The 23,862-nt window shown below is 33.2% G+C and overlaps 1 long non-coding RNA gene across 1 annotated transcript; it reads left to right on the top strand.

The window, feature by feature from the left end:
* The first annotated feature begins 8,700 nt into the window (after nucleotides 1–8,700).
* Nucleotides 8,701–17,192, top strand: LOC148782442 (uncharacterized). The gene is made up of 3 exons (XR_016054460.1): nucleotides 8,701–8,891; nucleotides 16,620–16,773; nucleotides 16,888–17,192. It is a non-coding gene; the product is annotated as an uncharacterized LOC148782442 (long non-coding RNA).
* The last annotated feature ends 6,670 nt before the right edge of the window (nucleotides 17,193–23,862 follow it).

Here is a 23,862-nt window from a genome sequence, read left to right as displayed (position 1 = left end):
TATTTTTATTATTTTAACGAATCAAAACCACAACAAATTTGGGTCGTGCCATCATTTTACAGGTACACACCAAAACAATATTTGTGACAAAATAAAGTGACAAAATTTCATTTGGGTTGTGGAAAAATTAAGAATAATATACTTTGAGCATCACATCAGATGATGCTCACTTGTAATTGAAGCAAATAGAAAGGTTTCCCTTCTTTAGATGCTTTTATTAACCTTAACAAAAGCGAAATCGCAACATTGAGAGCGAAACTAGCCGTCGCAGCGATCTTAATTAGGTTATTTAATTTGCAATGAAATGCATCAAACTTAATCTAATCCCTACCCTCGAGGTTGGGGTGGTAGCACTCCATACCTTAGTTAGTCATCCCGTTGTAGTTTTACTACTTTCATCTCATTAATACCTTCAATAAAAAAATCACTACTTTAGTACATACCCAAATTCCTACACAATCTACACGATTGACTCGGGGTCTTTCGGCAAGTTTTGTGGTACATCCCATTAAGGATGAAGTTTGTATAAAGTTGACACCTTAAACAATCAACGACGTTTGGGCCTTGTTAGCAACTTTTGTTGTACGCCCATTAAGGATGAAGTTTTTATAAGGTGCATTAAACAATCAAATACGCCCATTAAGGATGAAGTTGTTATAAGGTTGGCGCTTTAAACAATCAAAGTAAGCACACACCTAAACATTCAAAGTAAGCACACCCCGAAATGATGTTGAACGATGCAGTCAAGTGCTGGAAATGCCTATGATGCTCTATAGATTTATTTTCATATGTAATTATGAAAATTAAATATATAAAAATAGTGTAGAGTAAGTAGATCATTGAACACTTAAAAATCTTGAAAATTTATATTCCAATTGATACAGTTGAAGATGTACTATTTGCAATGAATTTTGATATGCACTTTATTTGTATAAGGTTGACACCTTATATACACTTTTTCCTATAATTATATAGTAATGCATCCCTTCTGATTTAAACGCATTCAAAGGGCACTCTGGGTAGGGTGCACGCTCATTTTCCATCTCCAAAAGGAAGACTATATTATATATTTTAGGTTTTTTTTTTTTTTTAAGCTAGGATTGGCATCGACGAGCCGAATACCTTGGCTGAGTGAAGTTTCTCTACTCTGTTCCGACGTTTAGTTGAATAAGCCAAAGAAGATCCATCTCACAAGTCTATTTTTTAAAACAATGCAATAAATTATGAAAAATGTTTGAGACCATTTACATTTGATGTAAGGAGGTTACATTCATCAACCATTACATTTAAAATCGGGTGGTTGGGGATGCGTCATTTCTTAGGCACAAAGTACAAAACAAAGTTTCTCCAATTTTACTGTTAAAAAAAAGCTTTTCGAATGTTGTTGCATACTTTTATGTATTGTTTTTCTCATCTAATCGTTAAAAGTAATTAAAAAATAAATAGTTTCATAGAATGCAATTCGTAAATTATAACCAACAATGAAAGAAACATTGTGGAGTAGCTTCAATAAGGCCCAAATTAAACGTTGCCCTTTTGTTCTTTCTAAATGAATTTTGCAATGTCCTATTGAGTGAGCTGTTCAACTGAGGAAACAAAACTCCTACTTATACAAGAATAAAAACCCTCGCAAGAATTGCTTTTGAAATCACGCTCATATTATAAGTTGGAGTGTCTTTTGCGCAGATTTTCCGTATTTTAGAAAGGTAAAATGAAATATATTATTAGCCTTTGAAAAATATAAATATATGTTTATATATGGAATTGTATACAATGAACCTTTGGTATACGTCACCATTATTTACGACCATCTTATATGAAATATGATAGTTTGGGAGGATAACAAAGTTCGAAATTTTTTTTTTTTGAACTTTGACCTTGGTCAATGAATTAAATGTAGCCACTCAATTTCACATCCAATGATCAAGATTAATTGTGACCACCATATACCAAAAATAAATGGTCACATTATATATTTTCCTTTTATGTATTTTAATCAATATATGCATGACACTCTGAAACGTAGTCCATACCTAAACTATAAGTCCAATTATAGGAGATTCCCTAAATATTCTATAGAAGCCATTTTACGAGGCTAGTAGGTCACATGTTGAATCAAGAAAAAATATTCATATACTATCTGGGCCGGTGCCTTTAGGGGCCTTTTAAGGATGAAGCCCTAACCCGAGCCCTTAGTAATTTTGAACCATAGTAAACTCTAGGTGAGACCCTAATCTGTACAAAATCCCAAGAGAATTCAAGACACCTTCTAGAAGACTTCTAGATTGGCAAAACTTGAAGATCAGGGAATTAGACTCATCATCTTCTATCTTATCTAGGCACTTTCTAGAAGACGACTTCTAGATTGGCAAAACTTGAAGATCAAGGAATTAGACTCATCATCTTCTATCTTATCTAGGCCTAACAGGACCCAGATTCTATCTTATCTAGGCCCAACAGGCCCCAATTCTGGGTGTTGGGCCAAGATGCCTCGCTTCCTAGGTATTTCTTTTGTTTTGCTTTGTTTCCTTTATTGTAATATTCTCTTTTTCTAAAATCCTCCAAAACTCTTTTCTTGATTTTCAAGAATTTGTTTTCGGTTTTACAGAAATCATAGTTAGCTCGGCTTTTGCCTGTTTCCTTGAGATTTTCAAGGATTTGTTTTCGGTTTTACAGAAATCATAGTCAGCTCGGCAGATGGTTTGTGAAGAAAAGATGTTTCGGAATTGATCTTTCATAAACCGTAATTCGATGGAAATTTTCAAATGCTAAGTTCAGACATGAATTGAGGTGAGATAGAGTTGTCCATTCAAATTTTAGTTTTAGAAAGCCAAGCATGACGTTAAAATGCTCAATTCGAAAAACCCCAATGCAAAAATCCCCAAGTGATAAGAGTAGGATTGTGGTTGACATCTTCATGAGCTTAGATGGGTGGTCTTCATCTGATCATATGATCTTAGAAGTTTAGGTGTCTACTTCTTTAATACCCATCCGTTCATCGAAGAATGAAATGAGTGCCCAAAAAAGACAACTGCAGGCACACATTTCGAAAATGATTTTATTCCAAGATCCCTGAACTCTTTATGACACTAGCCTAATAAACCATAGAACACAATAAACTATATTATATACCTGAACCATATTCCAGCCTAAAATATTTGCTAAACATCCCAAATGCACTACTTCAGGAGAATGGCACCCGCAGGTTGAAGTATGAAAAGAGAGGAATATTGGAAATTACATGAGCATGACTATGGAAGGCATGAACTAACAAAAAAATCCTACAAAAATGGCAAATGTGGGGAATTTTGCACCAACATCTGCCAAAAAGGTCTCAACGATGCACCAAAAAGGTCTCAACGATGCATACTGCAGCACTGAGGGCAATAAGCGGAGTGATGCAAAGCACGTCGATGATCAATAAACCGTCCAAATTCAATCACCATGTTGGCTATGTGATTTAGAGTATTCTTCTTTATAAGTAGAAGACTTTGGGTCTCCTCATGGATCTTTATTTCAAGAACCTAGATTCTAATGCTAAAGAAATCGAAATCCTATGTCTTGGTTATCAAACCCTAAACATCTGCAACTTCAAATCATTTCAGCCATAAAAAGCTTAGAAGTCCCAAGGAAACTTGATCCTTATGCCTTGAAGCACAAACCACTGGGAGTCCCTTCACTAGCCCAAACTTCGAAGGTTCGAGTGATTTCTCTCAAAATAGAAAAATAGAAGCTCAACGCATCAAAAGTTGTCTGGTCTAGGCTCCAACTCCGAGTGTCGGGTCGGTTGGCCCCACTTAAGTTGGAAATTACACTTTTCTTTGATGATTCCTTTTATTACTTAGCTTTATTATTCATTTTTCTTTCTTTCTGATATGTTTTCCGTTTGTTAGTGCCAGCGCTATCGACAATCCATAGAGGAATTTAGTCCTTTAGAATTGGATCAATCTGTGGGTTGTAACATAACAGGACCACCTATTCTTTATCGCCTTTTATTTCTTTAACTCTGTTTAGAGCGGGTGAATTAGCGATAGGTCCAGTAAATAGCTATCCCAGAATTTGCTATAAACGTAGGAAAGAATTTCTTAAGCCTAATTTGTTTCCATGTTCGGTAAACATGTAATGAAAACCTGTTGTAATCAATTTCATATGTTTAGATGTGAGGGTGTAGGGCTTGCAATGGGCTAGGTAGCCCTAAGCCTAGGCTCCATATAGCTTGCCGGAGCCTAGTCCGGGGCGCAGAGTCCTTGGCCCAAGCCCAACTCTAGCCGTATCAGGATCTTGGCGGGTTAGGTTAGGCCAACTACAATTAATGAAAAAATAAAGATAAAATAAGTAAAAAAGGGTTGGGCTGGGCCAGGCCGGACCGGCCCTGTCATGGATCTAATCGTCGAGCTGTGGGGGCTCAGCCCGAGCTTGGTCATTTTGTGGCCGATACCCTAGATGTTTAGGGCCAGGCTGACAAGGCCAAGCCTACCGGCCTATTGCCAACACTGGAGTGTTGGGCGAGAGTTTTGAGTGAGAGAGATACACTATGGGTTTGAGAAAGGGAGGGAAGGATCACTCGTTTAGATGGATCCGTCCTCGATTATGGGAATTTTAGCTAGAAATTGGTTTCATGGGGAAATTGCTACACACCTATTGAGGAGTTGGTTTCACATGGAATGGGTTATGGTGTATAGGATGTTTTTTCACGTGTATTTTGTGTGAACCAAACATGCGAATGCAGGTTTCATATGAAAACAATTAGATGGTGACTGCTTTCACGTGAATCAAACGTACTCAAGAGAAAACACAAGGAGGATGCTTATTGAATTAAAAAAGTTGTTTTCCACAAAGGACCGGTCATTTCATGTATTTTTAATATTTTGCCCATAACTTTCAATTTGTACATTGGAATTGAGCAATTCTTGAATCATTAGAAAGCACTTTTAATTCCCTATGATATCGAGTAGGTTTGATGCGAAAATAGTTTGAGTTTTCCGAGGGTGAATCTATGAGATGTTTTAGGGTGTTAGTATGGTTGAGTGGGAGTTTTTCCTTTGGATCTAGGATGAAGAAACTATGTAAACAGATCTAGAATACTGAGTCAAATCTTGGGTGTCTATAGGGTCAACTTTTAGCTTCTCCCAATCTAGCAGCATGCTCACCCAATAACAAACCAAGCATGCTTCCAAATGATTGGTCCTAGCCAACCGGCCGACTGACGACCTTCATGCTACCCACCACTCAACCACTTCCAACCTATCATCCTCGGGCCACAGATGGTCCATAACCCATTCATACACCTCCCACCCCACCTAGCCACCAACCAACCATTATAGGAGGCAACCTAGCCACTCAATCGGTCCTTATTAGCCCAAAGCGAGCCCCAAAACATTGGTTTTGACTTTTGACCACTACAAAGCATTTTTATATGCAGACTAAATTTCATCAAAATTTGGCCCATGATTTGTGAAATTTAGAGCGGAGTCTCAATTTTCTCTGCAGTAATGCTTCTTTAGGCCATAAAAAATCCAATTTCCACACAATCTTTTAGTTTATTTCTAGAACTTGAATCTTACTATAGTTTGTGACCTTTTTGGTCATACTTATGGCGATTTCAAATGAAAATTTAGTTGCATGAATTTTGTTCCCCGCGCTTTGGCTGCTAATCTGACCTATGATTTTGATCAAGTTTGAGCTTGATTTAGAGGATATTGCTCTTGCTTTCATCGAATTAAAACTTGCCCCAATTAACAGAAATAGAGGGGGATGAAATTCTCCTATGGCTTCACCAGAAATTTGTTTGCCATATTTGTACTTTTCAAAAAGTGAGAAGACAAAAAAATATGGGAAAATTACAAACATATTCATTATAGTTTGTGTTATTATAAAACTATCGAATAGTTTCCTTTATTATCTATATGTCCGTTTTTTTTATGTCATAATAATTTTTTTTTAAAAAGACAATTTTACCTTTTTAATTCAATGGATCTTCGGTTGTTCAACCACCGAAATTAAGCCAATTTAGGTTTTTAAAAAACCGAAAATTCAAAATTTTTGGAAAAGTTTTTTTTTCCTAGGTAATGCGTATTCTCTAGATTTTCCCCTTTACGATTAGTTCCAAAAAACTTTTCCTAGGTACTGCGTATTCTCTGGATTTTCCCCTTTTCGATTAGAATTCAATGAATTTTCGTTTCTTCAACAAACGAAATCCAAGATAAGGGAAGAGTTTAAATCCTAAGGTATAAAGAGAGAATGGATAAACATATGAGAACGAATAGATAAAAATAGAGAAGAGTTTAAACCCACTGAAGGTATAGGAAGAGAATGGATAAACAAAGGAGAGAGAATGGATAAACATAGGAGATAATTTAAAGGGTAAGGAAGAGTTTAAACCAATCCAATGTAAGGTATAGAGAGAGAATGGATAAATATTGGGTAGATTTAAACTCTTATCTATCCTTTAAACTCTCCCCTATGTTTATCCATTCTCTCTCTATACCTTAGATTGAGTGGGTTTAAACTCTTTTTATGTTTCTCTCTCCAATGTTTATCCATTCTCTCTCTAAACCTTAAGGTTACACTCTTCTTATGTTTATTCATTCTCTTTCTACTAAGACTAATCTATGTGGATAAACATCAAAAGACGAGTGAAGCATGAGTGAAAGAAAGGTATAGAGGATTTCGGGTTGTTCAATAACCCAAAAAGCGAAAATCCATAGAGAGAGAATACACAGAGTAATTATGAAAAAAAAATTGATCTTTGAAAAACCGAAAATTTTAAATTTTCGATTATTTAACAATCAAAATTTTAGGTTTTGTCAAAAACGAAAATTGGTCTGATTTCTGTTGTTAAACCACGGAAAATCCATTAAATTCGGTTGTTGAACAACAAAAAAAAAGGTAAAATTATCTTTTTTTAAACTTTCGTTATGACATGAAAAAAACAAACAAATAGGTAATAACAGAAACTATGGGTAGTTTTGTAATAATGTAAACTATAACGGATATATACGTAATTTTTGCAAAAAAATATTGAATAACAATTTTGCCCTTTTAATGGTTTCTTTTTGTAAATCTACGAACGATCCTTTGTTAATTATATCCCTTTAAGAGAATACTTTGATGTATCTAAAATTTTAAAGAAAAGAGAAAACGCAATAGGGAAGTGCAAAGAATTTTTTTTTTTTTTGAAACATTCAAAAATTTTATTGATGACTTAAATAAAATTACATCGTCAGAAACAGTAAATAGCCAAGAGAGACGTCACCCTTAGCTAAATATGCATACCCCTAAGCAAGGCATTTAATTTCGCAAAATTAGTTGTAGCAATACAAATTGGTCCGGCATAAAACAATATTTTCAAAGCAATCACGAAAAACACCACCAATCCTAGCTGGACCGGGTTCTCAAATAATATGTCATTGCGCAGTTCCTTAATAAGGATAACATCAGTTTCTTAAGCAAGAGATGCGAGGTAAGCTCGCTCGCCTCCATGGGAGGCGGAATTCTTCAAAAGACTCGCGTGATGTCCAAAGTATTCTCTGCAATTCCCTATTGCCATCTTATCTTTCTCCTTTAAATTCTCTCAGTGGTAAACTTTTAGGTGTTAATAATATTGGTCACCTGTTTTCTCAAAGTTCGCATTCATTTTCCCTTCTTCATTTTGCTCTATTACAGTGGGATGGGGTGAGTTTTCATAATTATATTCTACTGCTTTCTGGCAAAACTAGTGTTACAGGACTCAGCTAAATCTACTCGGACTCGAGCCAAGTAACTTGGCCTCACCCTAGTAGCGAGGTGAGTTAAGGCAAGTTAGTGCACAACTTAACTGCTCAAATAACTCCTAAAATAAAAAAAAATGAAAAATACAAAAAATTATAAAAGAAATAGAAAACACTTATATGTTCGTTAGAAATATTTTGTAGAAGAATTTGCTAGTTTTTAATATATTGGAAATTTTCATTTTTTTAAGGAAAATATATTTATAATCTTTATTTTTAAGTTTTATTTTACAATAGACCCAAGGTTTTACAAGATATCTTGAAGTATAAAAATTGTAGATTTTATTTCTTCTAACCTCTGAGTTATTTTAATCTTGTATTTTTAAGCCAAACAAAGCTAAAAAGACATCCATTTTTTAAAAGACATCATTCCCAACTTTTAGAGAGAGAGAGAGAAGGGCTTCATGGAGATGAGAGGTTACGGGAAGGAGAGAGAGAGAGAGGTGTTTAGAGAAACACAGGAAGAGAGAGCGAGTGAGAGACACCGGAAGAGAGAAAAAGAGAGAAATTTGGGATATATAAGTGAAGAGAGAGAAATAATTGGGCTTAAAAAGTACATGTTTTTCTTACATTTATTTAGGTTAAAAAAATATGTTTAAAGTGGACAGGAGGTTGGAAGATATCTTTGAAACTTTAGGTTTATTAATATATGGAACCTTAAAAATAGAGGATATGGAGATATTTTTTTTCTTTTTTATTTTAATTTTCTCAAATATTCAATGTATAAATCCAAATAAAAAATACTTGTGCATTTTTTATTTTTTTCAGTGTATCTAACTCATTAGAGTCATCTCAAACTCGGCCAAGTTATTTGACTTGGCCAAAGGCGAAGTACCTTGGCCGATGCGATTTTCAAAACATTTTGCGAAATTGCTAACCACGTGTGCATATATACCGCTCCACGACATATATTGGTAGCGGCCATATCAGAACCATTGACCACTAAAGGCAATCAATTAGGGCAAGGGAAAAGGTTTGTCCAGTTCCTCTTAGAGTTTGGAAACCATTGTTCTTATACAGTAACACAGTGGAAATGGAGGGGGGAGAGAGGGAGGACAAACTTAGACCTTTTGGAGACGAGGCGGCCAAGAGCATTTTATTTTGCTGAAAATAAAAAAGCAGGTATGGGCTTTCATTTTGTATAGTCATTTTGGTTTTAATGAAGAGAGTGAAGAAACAAAACATGGATAATTATGGTTTGGAAGCATTTATTTGGCTAAAAAATAGTTCTTTCAGGCAAGTTGTTTGTCTGATTTACCCTATTTACTCTATACATATCTCAAGTACGCATATTGAGATATTTCATTAGTGCAAAGTGGCCATATCTCATTTACAAGCTACTATTTGGCATTCCCGTTCCTAAGACTTTATTTCGCTTGCTTTTCTTCATAATTGTCACAGGTGTTGTATTTTAGGGTTATAAAGAAAAAAGGTACTCATCTTGTATGCCTAATGACCCAAATTAAGTCTAGGCCATTCGACACTATAATCAAATTTTATTTTTATCTTAAAAATATTCTTCACATGAGTTTATTGTGTCAATGCATCTTGCTAAGGCATAGTAAATAAATAAAAAAAAATTAAATAAAAATGAACCAAATTAACCTTGAATCTTTTAGGAGTATTTAGGTCAAGTTTTTATTTAAATTACTTTTTACATTTGTATTGGGTACGCCTTTGCTTGTTGCATAGACGCCCCAAATTTCATGTGAAAGATCTAACAGAAAACCAAATCTATTTTTAGCCCTTTGATATGCCCAGATTCATTCTAGGCTGCTAGGTGATATGCAATTGGGTGAGTTAATGCGAACATTGTTTGCAAAATCGAATCGAAACGGTTAACTGGACATTGGCCTGGAAGCGGTTTAACCAGCCTAACCGGTACACCGGCCGATTCAACCATTCTACATTGGCAACTCCCGGACAGTCAAAACCTGTTGAAAAAATAAAAAAAATACAAAAACAAAAAATCTACTAAAATATGAAAACCATATAAATAATTATTAAAACAAAACACGTTCAAATGAAGTTCAAAATTAATAAAAAAAATAGATTTTAACAAATTTTTTAATTAAAGTGAGTATTAATGACAGACAATTTTTAATCTTTACCATTATGTAAATAATATTAAAAAATATATTACAAACTAAATTATTTATTTTTGAAAATTTATATATATATTTTTTGAATTTTTTTTGAAATACCAATCGATCACCAAAACCACCCAAAAACAGAACTGGCCAGTGATCGGTTGCGATCTAACCAAACGATTAGCGATTAGATCGTCCGATTTTTCTAACAATGCATGCGAATGTGTGTGTCACTCACAGGTATTTCCTTTGCTCTGTTTACTTCCTTTTTCATATTTTTCTTGTCATTGATTGCTCTCTTTTCTTAAAAATCTTTCAAATCCTATTCTTCCTTTTTCTCTAATTTTGAGAAAAGTCTTTTGGGACTGATTTGTCATAAACTGCAATTCGATGGAACCCTAGATCGCTACTGACATTAGTTCATTTAGTTTGGACACGAGTCAAGGCAAAGTAGATGTTAAGTAGTCTGTGTCATCTCAGATTTGTGGTGAAAACAATTAGAAACCAAACTACATGAATTGGAAATGGACACGGTTTCTACGCGGTCAGCCCGTATATTGTAGGAATGCGGACTTGGCAATAAATATATATTTTAAATACAATTAGATCTTAATTTTTAGAGAATGTATGATCTTTAACATGGAGATCATGAATATGAAGGAAAAAAAAATTGAAAACTAGAACTAATAATTGTATTAAGAAAACATTTAGACCATCAATTATAATAGTTTTTAGATGCACTACCTATTTACATCTATTTTTAAGATGGATGCTTTACATCTCTCGACCGCATGCTGTAAAAATGCGGTCCAGCCCATGTGAAACAATTTTCCATCGAAAATCGGCGATGTTAATCACTACTTTTCTAGTATTGTACTATATTCATCATACTGCAGTCATCACCATTAGCTACAACTTCCTAACTTCTTTGATTAATAGGATAAGCATGATCGGTAACGATGGATATAAGAAATCATCATCGTTCACTTACAATAATATTTGAGATGGAATCTTGACATTCCATATTCTTTTAGGGCCCGTTTGGATAGGAGGACATTAAGATTCTTAGATATTTGAAATCCAATAAAATCTATAGATTTTCAATATCAAGGATTTTTGTTAGGGATTCATCAAATATCTTGTTCGGATAAACTATACAAAATTTCATGGATTCCTTGTGATCACTTCCATGTCCACTGTTTGGTAATAAAACTTGATACAATTTCTCTCTCTAAAATTTTTATGTACTTTCTCTCTTTAAAACTCAAGATTTGGGATAGCGTATAAAAAATTTGAGATAGTTTCTCTCTCTGAAATTTGATATGGTTTCTCTCTCTAAAATTTAATACACTTTCTATCCAAAATTTAAAAATCGAAATTGTCAATCTAAAATTTTTGAGATAATTTCTCTCTTTAAAAATTTTAGACGCTTTACTCTCTAAAATTTAATATAGTTTCTCTTTCTAAAATTTTAAGATACTCTCTTTCTAAAACTTAAAACTTGAGATAGTTCGCCTGTTCAATAATTTTGAGATAGTTTCTCTCTCTAAACATTTTCAATCAGTTTCACTCTCTAAAATATGATATAGTTGTTCTCTCTAATTTTAAGATACTTTCTCTTTCTAAAAGCTAAAATTTGAGATAATTTCTCTCTAAAAATTTTGCGATAATTTCTTTTTCTAAAAAAATTTATGTACTTTCTCTCTTTAATAATTGATATGGTTACTCTCTTAAATTTTATAATGCTTTATCTCTCTAAAACTTCAAATTTGAAATAGTTTCTTTATCTAAAATTTTGAAATAGTTTCTCTCGAAAATTTGATATAGTGTCTTTCTAAAATTTGATATACTTTCTTTCTCTGAAGTTTAAAAATTTGAGATACTTTCTCTCTCTAAAACATAAATTTTTAAATAGTTTCTCTCTCTAAATCTTTCATGTACTTTTTCTATCTAAAATTTGATATAATTTATCTCTCCAAAATTTTAAGATACTTTCTCTCTCTAAAACATAAATTTTACGATAATTTCTCTCTCCAATGAGAGTTTCTATCTCAAAAAATTTTTAAGTAGTTTCTCTCTCTAAAATTTGATATAATTTTTATCTTTAAAATTTTAATATATTTTCTCTCTCTAAAATTTCAAATTTGAGATAGTTTCTCTTTAAAACTCAAAATTTGAAATAGTTTCTCCCTCTAAAAACGAGATATTTCTCTCTCTAATTTTTTTTGGCAGTTTCTCTTTCTAGAATTTATAATAATTTCTCTCTAAAACTTTAAGAATATTTTCTCTCTCTACACTTTCAAGAATACTTTCTCTCTCTAAAACTTAAGATTTGATATAGTTTCTCTTTCTAAAAATTAAAATATGAGATTTTTTCTCTCTAATACTTTTGAAATAGTTTCTCTTTCTAAAAAATTGAGATAGTTTCTCTCTCTAAAAATTTACATGTACTTTCTCTTTTTTTAATATGGTAATTTCTCTCTAAAACTTAAAATTTGATATAGTTTTTCTCTCCAAAAATTTTTAGTACTCTCTCTAAAATTTTAACATGCTTTCTCTCTCTAAAAGTTAAAATTTGAGATAGTTTCTCTCTCTAACATTTTGAGATTAGTTCATCTATCTAAAAAATTTGAACTTTCTCTCTCTAAAATTTTAACATACTTTCCCTTTCTAAAATTTTAACATACTTTCTCTCTCTAAAATTTTAACATGCTTTCTCTCTCTAAAAGTTAAATTTGAGATAGTTTCTCTCTCTAAAATTTTGAGATAGTTTATTTCTCTAAAAATTGCTATTTTCTCTCTCTAAAAGTTTAACATAATCTCTCTAAAATTTTAACATACTTTCTCTCTCTAAAAGTTAAAATTTAAGATAGTTTTTGTCGCTAAAATTTTTAGACAGTTCATCTCTCTAAAAAAATTTGGTACTCTCTCCCTCTAATATCTTAACATACTATCATTCTCTAAATTTTGACATACTTTCACTCTCTAAAAGTTAAAATTTGAGATAGTTTATCTCTCTAAAAATTTTGAGATGGTTTCTCTCTTTAAAAAGTTTAGGTACTTTCTCTCTCTAAAATTTTCATATCTACTACATGCTCCCTATGTTTCAGGTCGAGGGAGCCAATGAGTGAAATCCGTGGGCTTTGGAAATGCAAAAAACCAGGTTTTGGTGTGGAAATGAAATCGTAGAAAAGTAGGTCATTTCCATGATTTTGATTTTACTGATTTTAAGTATCCTAGTCATTAAACAATCCAAATGGTGGATTTTGGCAAAATCCAGGATATTAGGATTTTATGCCTTAAAATCCATGTACCTAAACAAGCCCTTAATCTTTAGCTGTACACAAGTAAGTGTCACCTATTGCCTATTCCCAATCAATATCCACATATGATTTACACTTATGCACACGTGGTTTACGTGGAATTATTTCCCGGGGAATATTTTCACGTCAAAAAATTCTTTCATGTGGTAGGTATGGAAATATTTTCACATCAATTTACTGCCAATTGATATGCAAAATAATAGAACAAATTCAAAAATTTCAGTTTTTGAAAAGGCCACAATAGAAATATTGCTCTTTGTTTTTTTAAAAAAGAATGTAATAAGATAGGAAAGTATATATTACATCTAATAAGATAGGAAAATGTATATTCATTAATGTATTACGATTATATATATACAATGAAAAAAGTATGGGGCATAATTATTTTCTCAAAGAGTTCTTCTCTCTCTAAAACTTCTATATGGTATCAAAGCAATCATTAATCCAAATCTCGCTTTCATGGTAGTTGTTCCTGTATTGAAGGTAAGTCTCTCGAGAGAGACATTAAACTCTTTCTTCCATTACATAACTCGTTTTCTCACTTCATATTTTTCAACCTTCTTTGCCAACCCTCTAAAAACAGCATCATTGCCAAAAAACATAATCTATTTTGCAAAAAATCAAACCCTTTCCATTCTCAACCTTCTTTGTAAAATCACCTTTTGCAAATTCTGTTTGCAAACTTGCAAGCCCTCCAAAGCCGTCCATTTTGAGCCTTCTTTGCAAATTTTCATGCCCACCAAATCACCATGTCCAACTTTTGGGAACCTTTTTTGCAAAACCCGTAGAGAAAGAAATCTTGTCCGAGTTTCTCTTCCTACGAATCTTTTACCTTCTCATTGATTTTGCTTGCCTTTGCCCACACAGCAAAAACTTGCATCTCGTCCATGTTTCTCTTTCAAATTTCATCGCTTTCAAATTCCGTCTTGCAAGTCTCACACTCTATTCTGTCTTGCATCTCTTAAAACCCACCTTCTTATGCTTTTGAACCTGGGAGGCTACTAGACCGTCTTCGATCTTAAAGAATCCAAGCTTCAATTTTGATGCGCCTCTCTTAGCTCATCAATTTGTACCCAAATATTTCTTTTCTTCAATGAATGATACATCCTCAATGTCCAAGTATCCCTATCCTTCCACCCTTAATATAGGAAACTTTGTGTCTATTAAGTTGACACGTAACAACTATCTATTATGGAAACTCATATGTTCTATCTCATTGAAAGTCAAGAACTTTTTGGATTCATTAATGGTGATTGGCCTATACAAAGTCAAAATATTTTCTGTAAGAGTGAAATTGAAAACCTAGATTACAAATCATGGCTAAAGTCCGACCAACTTCTTAAAGCCTGAATCACATGGACATTATTAGAAGAGTGTCTTGGTCTTGTTGTTGGCCTCAAGACCTCTGCACAAGTTTGAAAATACCTGAAGAATGCTTATGTAGGTAATTCTCAAGCTAGGGAGTTTCAACTTATCCAGCAACTCAACTATGCAAGAAAGGGAGTTCAACCATATCATAATACATATACAAATTCAAGAGTATTTGTGACGATTTGGTAGCTATTGAAAAACCTATACATGATGAAAATAAGGTTTTTTGGCTTCTTAATGGATTTGGTCCAAAATATAAAACTTTTGCTACCACTATGCTTAAGCCATTGATTCCTTCATATTTTGAAATTATACCTATTTTTCAAGGCCATGAGATTAGAAATCAGCCCCATGTCCTTGAACAACACTCGGATCTAAATCGAAATAAAGACAACAAATTTTTGGACCCAAAAGAGGTAACAAGAATTACAGAGCTAAAGAGAGGAACAACTTTGGTGGTCAACATTTTTTCGAATATCAAGAACGTGGATTTGTTCAAACTAGCCAAATCAGTAATGTGGGACGTGGGTTGCCCCAGAAAAATCAAGAAAGAGGTAGTACACACTTCCTATGCAACACATGGATCAAGACTTCTAACAAGATTTCCAGATACAACATTAAGCTCAGACACCTCGGGGAAAATATCAAATTTATGGGAAACTTGGATATACTGCATTGGAGTGTTGGCATCGATTCAATTATACATATCAAACAAAAGATATTCCTCAGGTCCTTAATACAATGACTATAGCTGATTCACAAGACTCTGAATGGTTCCCGGAAATGGGTTCCTCCACTCATATGATATGAAATCTAGGTAAGTTGCAAAATCTTTGTCCTTATACCGGCACAGATAGAGTCATGGTTGGGAATGGTGAACAATTAAATATTTGACATGTTGGTGATGCAAATATTACTATTGAGCATGAAAAATTCGATGCTTCTAATGTTCTTTTGGTGCCTAAAATGAAAAAGAACATATTATCTATTAGTCAATTTACAACGGATTTCTCTTGAATTTTTGAGTTTTCATCAAATGGTTTTCTGATTAAAGAAATGAGCAGAGGGAAAACTCTGACCAACAGGAGTAGAAAGGGAGGAATGTATGCACTTGAAGAAGTGAAACATGCTTTATTCTCTAATCGAAATAAACGAATATCAAAAGATATGTAACACCAATGTCTTGAACATCCTCAAAATAAAGTTGTTTAGTACTTAGAATCTAAACAATAGAGTAACATTGATGTATGGAAAAAATCTCATTCTATCTGTGCTAGTTGTTAGATGGGAAAAAGTTGTAAGATTCATTTAGTACCGTTGATAAAACCTCTATTGAATATTTCTTTAATATTCATTCAGACTTACGAGATCTTGCTCCAATTCTATCTAATCAGAGTTATCAATTTTATGTGGTGTTTATTGATGATTATACTCATTTTACTTAGATTTATCCTTTGAAATGAAAATATGATGTTTTCGCTGCATTTATGAAATTTCATCGTATGGTTGAAAAGAGGTTTGATAAAAGCATTCGAGTTTTTCAATATGATGAAGGTGATAAATTTGCTAATAAATAATTTATTGATCATCTTAAAGACAATAGAATCATACAACAATTATCATGTATGGGAACCCCTGAGCAAAATGGAATAGCTGAAGGGAAACATACAAATATTGTAGAAATGAGTCTTACAATAATGTTTCATGCAAGAATTCCTAAACACTTTTAGGTTGAAGCCTTTCATACTGTAGTCTTTGTTATTAATAGAATTCTCTCTATCAATGTAAAAATGGATTCACCATACTCATTATTGTTTGAAAGCTTACCAGACTAGTCTCACTTCGAGTATTTGGTTGTCGATATTTTCTATATCTTTGAGATTATGTTACAAACAAATTTAGTCTTTGTTCTTTTCCATGTATATTCTTGGGCTATACTATACAGTATAAGAGATACAAATGTCTACATCCACCCACAAGACGAGTTTATATCTCTAGACATGTTGTCTTTAATGAAAATATTTATCCTTATGCTAACCCGAATTATTTGTTTGATAATGCTCAAGTTCAAGGGGAGTTGTCCAGCACCAATCCAATATGTCCAAGATGATGCAACACACAATCTTGGTGATGAAAATGTTGTCACTCAGGAAACCAACCAATCTAATTTTTTGCCGGCCTCTGAGCATTCTCGTCTTCACATGATCACAAAATCTCAAGGTAGTACTCGAATACATCATATTCTCAAATTCCTGACAGCAATCTTAAGTGCCCATACTTTTGAAGTTATCCCTTTTGAACCTAAAACCATTAAGTCTGCATTGGATCATCCAGATTGGCATCGTGTGATGGAAGAGGAATTTGGAGCCCAACATGTTAATTTAACTTAGAAGGTAGTTTCACATCTTCCAAGTATAAATGTTGTTGGTTGTCGTTAGGTCTATAAGACTAAATTGAAGTCTGATGGCAGTCTAGAGAGACTTAAGGCCAAGTTAATTGCTAAAGGATACAATCAGGTTTAAAATGAACTTCTTTGAAACATTCAATCATGTTATTAAGTCTGTTAGTATTCGGATTGTACTATAACTATTATGCCTCACTGGCCTAGCAAACAACTTTATGTGAAAAATGTTTTCCTGTATGGCTTTCTTACGGAACCTATATTTATGGAATAACTTCCTAGATTTTTGAGCTCAAACTATCCCATATCATATATGCAAATTAAAAAGAGCTTTATATGGTCTTAAGCAAGCACATCGAGCCTGGTTTGATCAATTTAGTACATATTTATGATCATTGAGGTTTTATTGCAGCATAGTTAATTCATCTCTATTTGTTTCTCACACTACTCAAGGAACTATTATCCTTCTCATTTATGTTGATGATATTATTGTTACTGATGATAATTGACATCTTCTAGAATGATTTATTTCCCAACTTATAAGAGAATTTGTAATTACTTTCTTTGTATAGAGGTATACTATTTTTCAGGTAGAACTTTTCTCTTACAAAGCAAATATGCCCGGGATCTTTTTGATCGTGCTTAGATGCTCAGTGTCAAACCTATTTCAACACCAATAGTTATGAAAAATAATATTCAGGGGAATTCTAATACATTTTCGAATCCATTTCTCTATAGGAGCATTGTTGGTGCACTTCAATACACTACTACCATAACACAACCTGACATTTCCCATAGTGTTAATACAGTGTATCAATATATATGCATGCCCTACAAAAATTGCACATTTTTAAGCAATTAAGCGGATTCTTTGTCATCTCAATAGTACACACTTATGGAATAAAATAATCTTATTTGCTGCTTCCCTTGAGATATATGCTTTCTTTATTGCAGACTGGGCTGGGTGTCCCACCACTCGTCGTTCAACTGTTGGTTTTTGCACTTTTTTTTATTCCAACTGCATATCCTGGAGTCTTAAAAAACAGTCGACTATGTCTCGTTTCTTCGCTATAGTGAAATACCAATCTATGACATCCACTGGTGTAGAATTGACATGGCTTTCTTTTATTCTTCGGGATATTAGGTTGCCTCTTCCTCACCCAAGAGCACTTTTTTTTTATACTTTCGGGATATTGGGTTGCCTCTTCCTCACCCAATAGCACTTTTTCGTGACAGTATGAGTGATCTCTACATGATCGTTAATCATATTTTTCATGCATAGACTAAGCACATTGAGTAAGATAATCATTTTGTGTGTGAAAAGGTTACTCTCAGATTACTTATCACTTGTTTTGCTTCCTCTTGCAAGTGAGTAATTGATATCTTCACCAAGCTTTTGACAAGATGTTTTTCGAGATCTTTGATTCAAAATCAAGCTTCAAATGCCTCCCCAACCGAGTTTGAGGAGAAATGAAAGAAGCAAAATTTAAAATTCCAGTTTTTGGAAAATGCCACAGCAAAAATATTGTGTGAGAGAGAAAGATCAAAGATGAGAGAGTGGGACGTGTCCCCTTTGGGCTTTCATGAGATAGAGAAACTTTCTTAGAAGAGAGATAAAAAGATATGATGTAACGATTTTTGGTAGATACAATCTTTTTTTTATAGGATTTGAACAAGATTAGAGTTTTTTAGGGTTGACCTTAGCTTGCCTCTTCTTGTGAGATTGAATATGAACTATTGATCTTGGGTGATTCGTGGGGTGAGAGATTTGAGCCATCCATTCCATAGATGGGTCATCAACATTATGGAAGGTGCTAAAACTTTTATCCCCCTTTCCTAAACCATTTTTCCATCAATAGAAATTAAATAAAATAATTCCAAATATAATATTATGCATATCAAAATAATGCACAAATCTTCTCATGCTTTCCAGAAAGCTTCCTCAAGCCAATACCTTTCCAAAAACATATAGCAACTTGGCCTACAAGCCAAAATCACTTATCACAAAAATAGAAAGCTTATAAATTAGTGGTGTACCACCCATGAGAGGATCTCATGAGCCCCACCGTCTAAGCCATGGTGGGCTCATGTGCATGCTGGGCCCCCATGCAATTTTAAATATTTTTAAAACTCAATCAAATAGTTTTAGAATTTATTTGAATATTTAAATTAATGTAAAATCAATATCTTTGATTTTATAAATCCAAATTTGATAAATAAAATATCTAGAGATCTAAAAAAATTCAAATAATAATTCTAAAATCATAAATCATAAAACAAGCATAATTAAATTCATTAGATGAAAAAATGATCCATATGGTCTAGGAATTAAACCAATCAAATACTGGGGCACTTCACCTTCAATTGTGGACTACTGACCACACTTGCTTTATCAAACTAACCTAGTGTTTTCCATGACCCACAGTCCATGCAGGAGCTCATTAGTGGGTCACCAAAGTTTGGCTGATGAGCCAAGGGATGCAATCCCAATCTGTGGATTCCAAGTTCTCCCTTAGAAAAAGGTCAATGTCACTTAAACCTGATGCGACCATAGCTGCTATGGTGCATAGGGGTATCTCTCGCACATGCATACGCTTCACCCTGAAAGGTGGCTTGTTTTTTCAAAACGGTCTATCAATATGCATGTCGTGTAATAATGGTACATGGATGAGGCTTTGGCTCCCATCTCTGAAGGCCACCATCACACACAAGGGTCACACAATCTTTCGGCTCACTCATCCGGGCATATTTCGACCTCATCAAGGGATGACCCATTGGAACCCTTATCGGTTTATACTCTATGGCCAGGTAACATGGGTTTTTTTCAACCGACTAGTCTAGACCGTCAAGCACAATATGGTATCAACAAACGACTTTTACTTGGTACGGTCCATGAGTGACCACACTCCCATTGAGATCATGTTCCACTATATCATTTCATTTTACAAGCATTCATAAGGCCTTTAATAGTCACACTCACCCAATATCTCCCAATTGGCCTTTGAAGGACTTACAGTTTTTCTTCCTCACTTTCTCTTATCCCCATCTCTCTCTCTTAATTACAATCTCTCTCTCAAGCATTTTTCACTTATTATCTCTTAATACATTAATTATGGCTTTCGTCATCATTCCTTTTACAAAAGGATTTTTAGAGATAACGTTTTTTTCTCTTTGTTGCCCAGATCTCATCCCAAAAGTGGTCATAGCCCATATTTCATATCACATCACAAATCATGGACCGATTGTCGTAAAAAACCATTACGTACCCTCATCGCATGGGGTCGTATGTTCATGGGCTCAAAGGAGTTCTTCAAATATATTACTCCCTTCTGTAGCCATAAAACCCGTGCCACACATTCAGATTCCATGGGTGAACAACACTATAGTATGTTGTTCTCATTGGCATGTCAAATACTAGCAGGTGCTTCTATAGGAATATTTAGTTATTTGGATCTCGATCTTTCTCAATCTCACATCATTCCTCAAGTGATAGAAATATGGTTTTATATGATTGGAGTTCTTATTGAATCGTGGCTCTTTTGACATGCATGTCACCACTGTGGTGCCGTAGAAAATGCTTACTGCCTCACAACGCATGAGAGAGAAAGTCAAGGTAATTAAAAGTTTATTAATCCATACGGCATCCTTGGCCACCAAACTGCACACCACATACTCTGCCTCCATGGTGGACAATTCCACCATATCCTATTTCTTTGATTTCTAATAAAATGTACCCCCTCCAAGCATGAACATATATCCAGATGTAGACTTCGCATCATCTGGATCCGTGAAATAGCTTGCACCTGTATATCTGAATATCTAAGCATCTAAAAAAATGTGGGACTATAGCAACTCCCACTCAATTATTGCACATGCAAAATATACATTCGTAGCATTCTTATGCAATAAGTAATTTAATACCTGTTGGTTTCACAATATGCAAAACCTGCATGAACCACAAAGGTTCAACTACACTAGTCATCTTGGTAGTAAATCCATACAAACCAAGTTATTTAATCAACATAACATGTGTCAAGGAAGCCGAGCATGATGGCCTTCCTTCAACATTCCAAATGATTCATGGTCTTAGGTAATCGAGGATTTTAAATAACTACAAACATGGGTCAAGGTATATGAGTATTTAAAAAAAAAAAGTGCATGATAGTTTTTCTCCCACTTTTATAAATACCTTCAAGACACAATGTTTTTCTCTTTAATAAAAAAAATTAACTTGGTATATATATATATATATATATATATATATATATATATATATATATATATATATATATATATATATATATATGCATTAACAAGCAATAGTTATAAAATAGTATGATAGTTTAAAATGATTTTCATAAAAACATAGTGGATCTTGCAAGACTATGTGGTTTTTTCAAAACCATATTCATAAACATAGGTTTTTCTCAAATCATCCAATTTTAATTTTAAAATACATGCTTAGCCTTCATAAATCATTTTACCACATTGACTTTTAATTTCTTGACAAGTTAAGTTCATGGCCACAAAAACAAATTATCTATACCATCTTATAATTTTATCAAGAATAAAGCATTACTAAATAATGATTATTAAAGCCTTGACAAAATATTTCATTTTTAGCAAATATGGAGAATTTATCAAGATGTCAATATCACATGTAACATATCATTTTATAGACATTATTAGGAGGATGGTCACTAAGACTGAGTTCCATCAGAACACACTATTCGTGCTTACATATTTGAATGAGCGATACCCATTTCTCATATTTCATCTTTAGGGCTTAAAGCCCTTGATCAAATCACATCTCCATTTGTATTATTACGTTAAGTAGTTCATACTCTAGCACAACAAGGTATTAAAACACAGGATATTCAAAAATCGGCTTTTTAAAATTTATTAGCACCTATCACTTAATGTCCACACACTCCATACATATTCATAAAATAATTAGCCAAAATATAACCAAAACATATTAAACATAAAATAAAAAGTTATTTAATCATCTTTCCCTATATGACCTTACCATATAATGTGGGATAGATTTCATACCTCAAAATCATGTAGTGTGGTGGCTGGGCTTTCTTGATTCATGGCTTTCACTTGTTTGACAAATTTTTGTGATCATGGAAGAGCACGCATCTTATGGAGAATTTATTGGTCATCGGTTTCACATGTCATAAAACATCTATCTCTGCGGAACTTCGATTTTCTTTGTCTCACATCATGAAAAAATAATCTTTTTCATTCCATCATTTCAAATATCACAATTTTGATTCTCCCACTATCCTTTAGCGTTTCTATGCTACCACCAATTCTTTCTATATATCCCTGCATTTCGAATAAACCAATATGCTTTTATAGGTATTGTGTTTCTTCTTCTTTCTGTTATTCCCGGATCGAATACTCTTCACATATAGTGTCATATCTTGCCAACTATGTATTACCTCTATTTGAAGTTTTATTATAATAAATCATACTTATATCACACTATAAAACTTTTTAAATGAGCCCGCAAAAGGTCTTCATTATGAGGAATCCATAGATGTGCCTTCACATCTTTTAATTTACTGCAGAATCGAATATGAGCATCCCATGATAGAAATATGATATCTCTCAACTCACAAAGAGTTTGTCTTCGAATCCATTTAATTATTGAAATAGACTTAAAAATATAAAATAGTGCTCAGATCCATCACTAAATCACACCATTTAGTGAGCTTTCATTTTAGTGACATTTACCTCACAATGCAATTTCCTTAGCAGAAAATCAAGTTGAGCACCTTTTAATAAAATATTTGTTTCTATCAATCCTCAAAGAATTTCTTCTTGAAATCTTTTGTTTTAAAAACTATACTCAAAGCCAAATCATAAAATTATAGTGTGAATCCCAAATAATATTTTTCTTCGGAGAAATAAATAAGTTGCATTCACATAACAAAATAAATCATACTGCAGAATTTCAGGATGAATACTATCTAGTAAAATTGTCTTTTCTCTCTACCCTCATGGAGTTTCCCTTTCAAACCAATTTTGTTTGAAAGTGGACATATAATAGTAATACATATATTTCCACAAGCCTCATATCATTATGTTAAGTAGGCTTGATAAATATAGTCATGCACGTCTCAATGAAGAACATACCAAATTGCAGAAAATTCAGGATGACTCTCTTCAATCCAAAATTTTTATTCTTCTATTCCCATAGATATTTATCTCTCAAATAAATTTTATTAAAAAATAGATTCAGATTGGAAATTTAAAAACTTAGTGTGGACCACAAAACATTACGTTAGAATGGAAATAAAAACATGACTTCTAAGTCATTGAAATAGTTTTCGTTCTAATAAACAGTACTTGTGCACCCTTCAATAAATAGATCATATCTTTCAAACCATAAGGAATTTCTTGATGAAACTATTTTTTTTTTAAAGTAGACTCAATTTTATGAGTCACAATCCAATTTCAGCTAGAAATAAAATGATATAGTTGATGAGAAAAATCACGGAATTCAATGGACCGTTCTTGGATTTTGCAGGATCAGAACTGACACATTTCATTTATGAGTCCATAACTCTCAATTCCCTTAGGATTTCCTACTAAAATTTTGCAGGTAGATCCTATTCTCAAAGATACACATTATCACTGAAGTATGCAATAAAAAAATACATCATTATCTTTTTCATATCACTGCTCCAAAATAGCTCAAAATACCCATTCTACATAGTGTCTTTTTCAGTATTTAAATATGGGTGTATTACTTGACCACAAAGGTCATTAGCTTTCTTATATCTCATTCTCATGCTTGATCTAGAATTTGTAAAGATAAAAAAATAACTAATGGCATCAAGTATCAATAGCTCTGATACCAATGAAATAAAGACTAATGCAATCTTGCAGGAGAA

Source organism: Amborella trichopoda, chromosome 4, assembly GCF_054954075.1.
Source record: "Amborella trichopoda isolate Santa Cruz 75 chromosome 4, AtrichopodaSantaCruz75HAP2 v2.0, whole genome shotgun sequence".
Taxonomy (NCBI): Eukaryota; Viridiplantae; Streptophyta; class Magnoliopsida; order Amborellales; family Amborellaceae; genus Amborella; species Amborella trichopoda.
The sequence above is the reverse complement of the archived record's forward strand: the minus strand, read 5'-3'. Positions and strand labels throughout refer to the sequence as shown.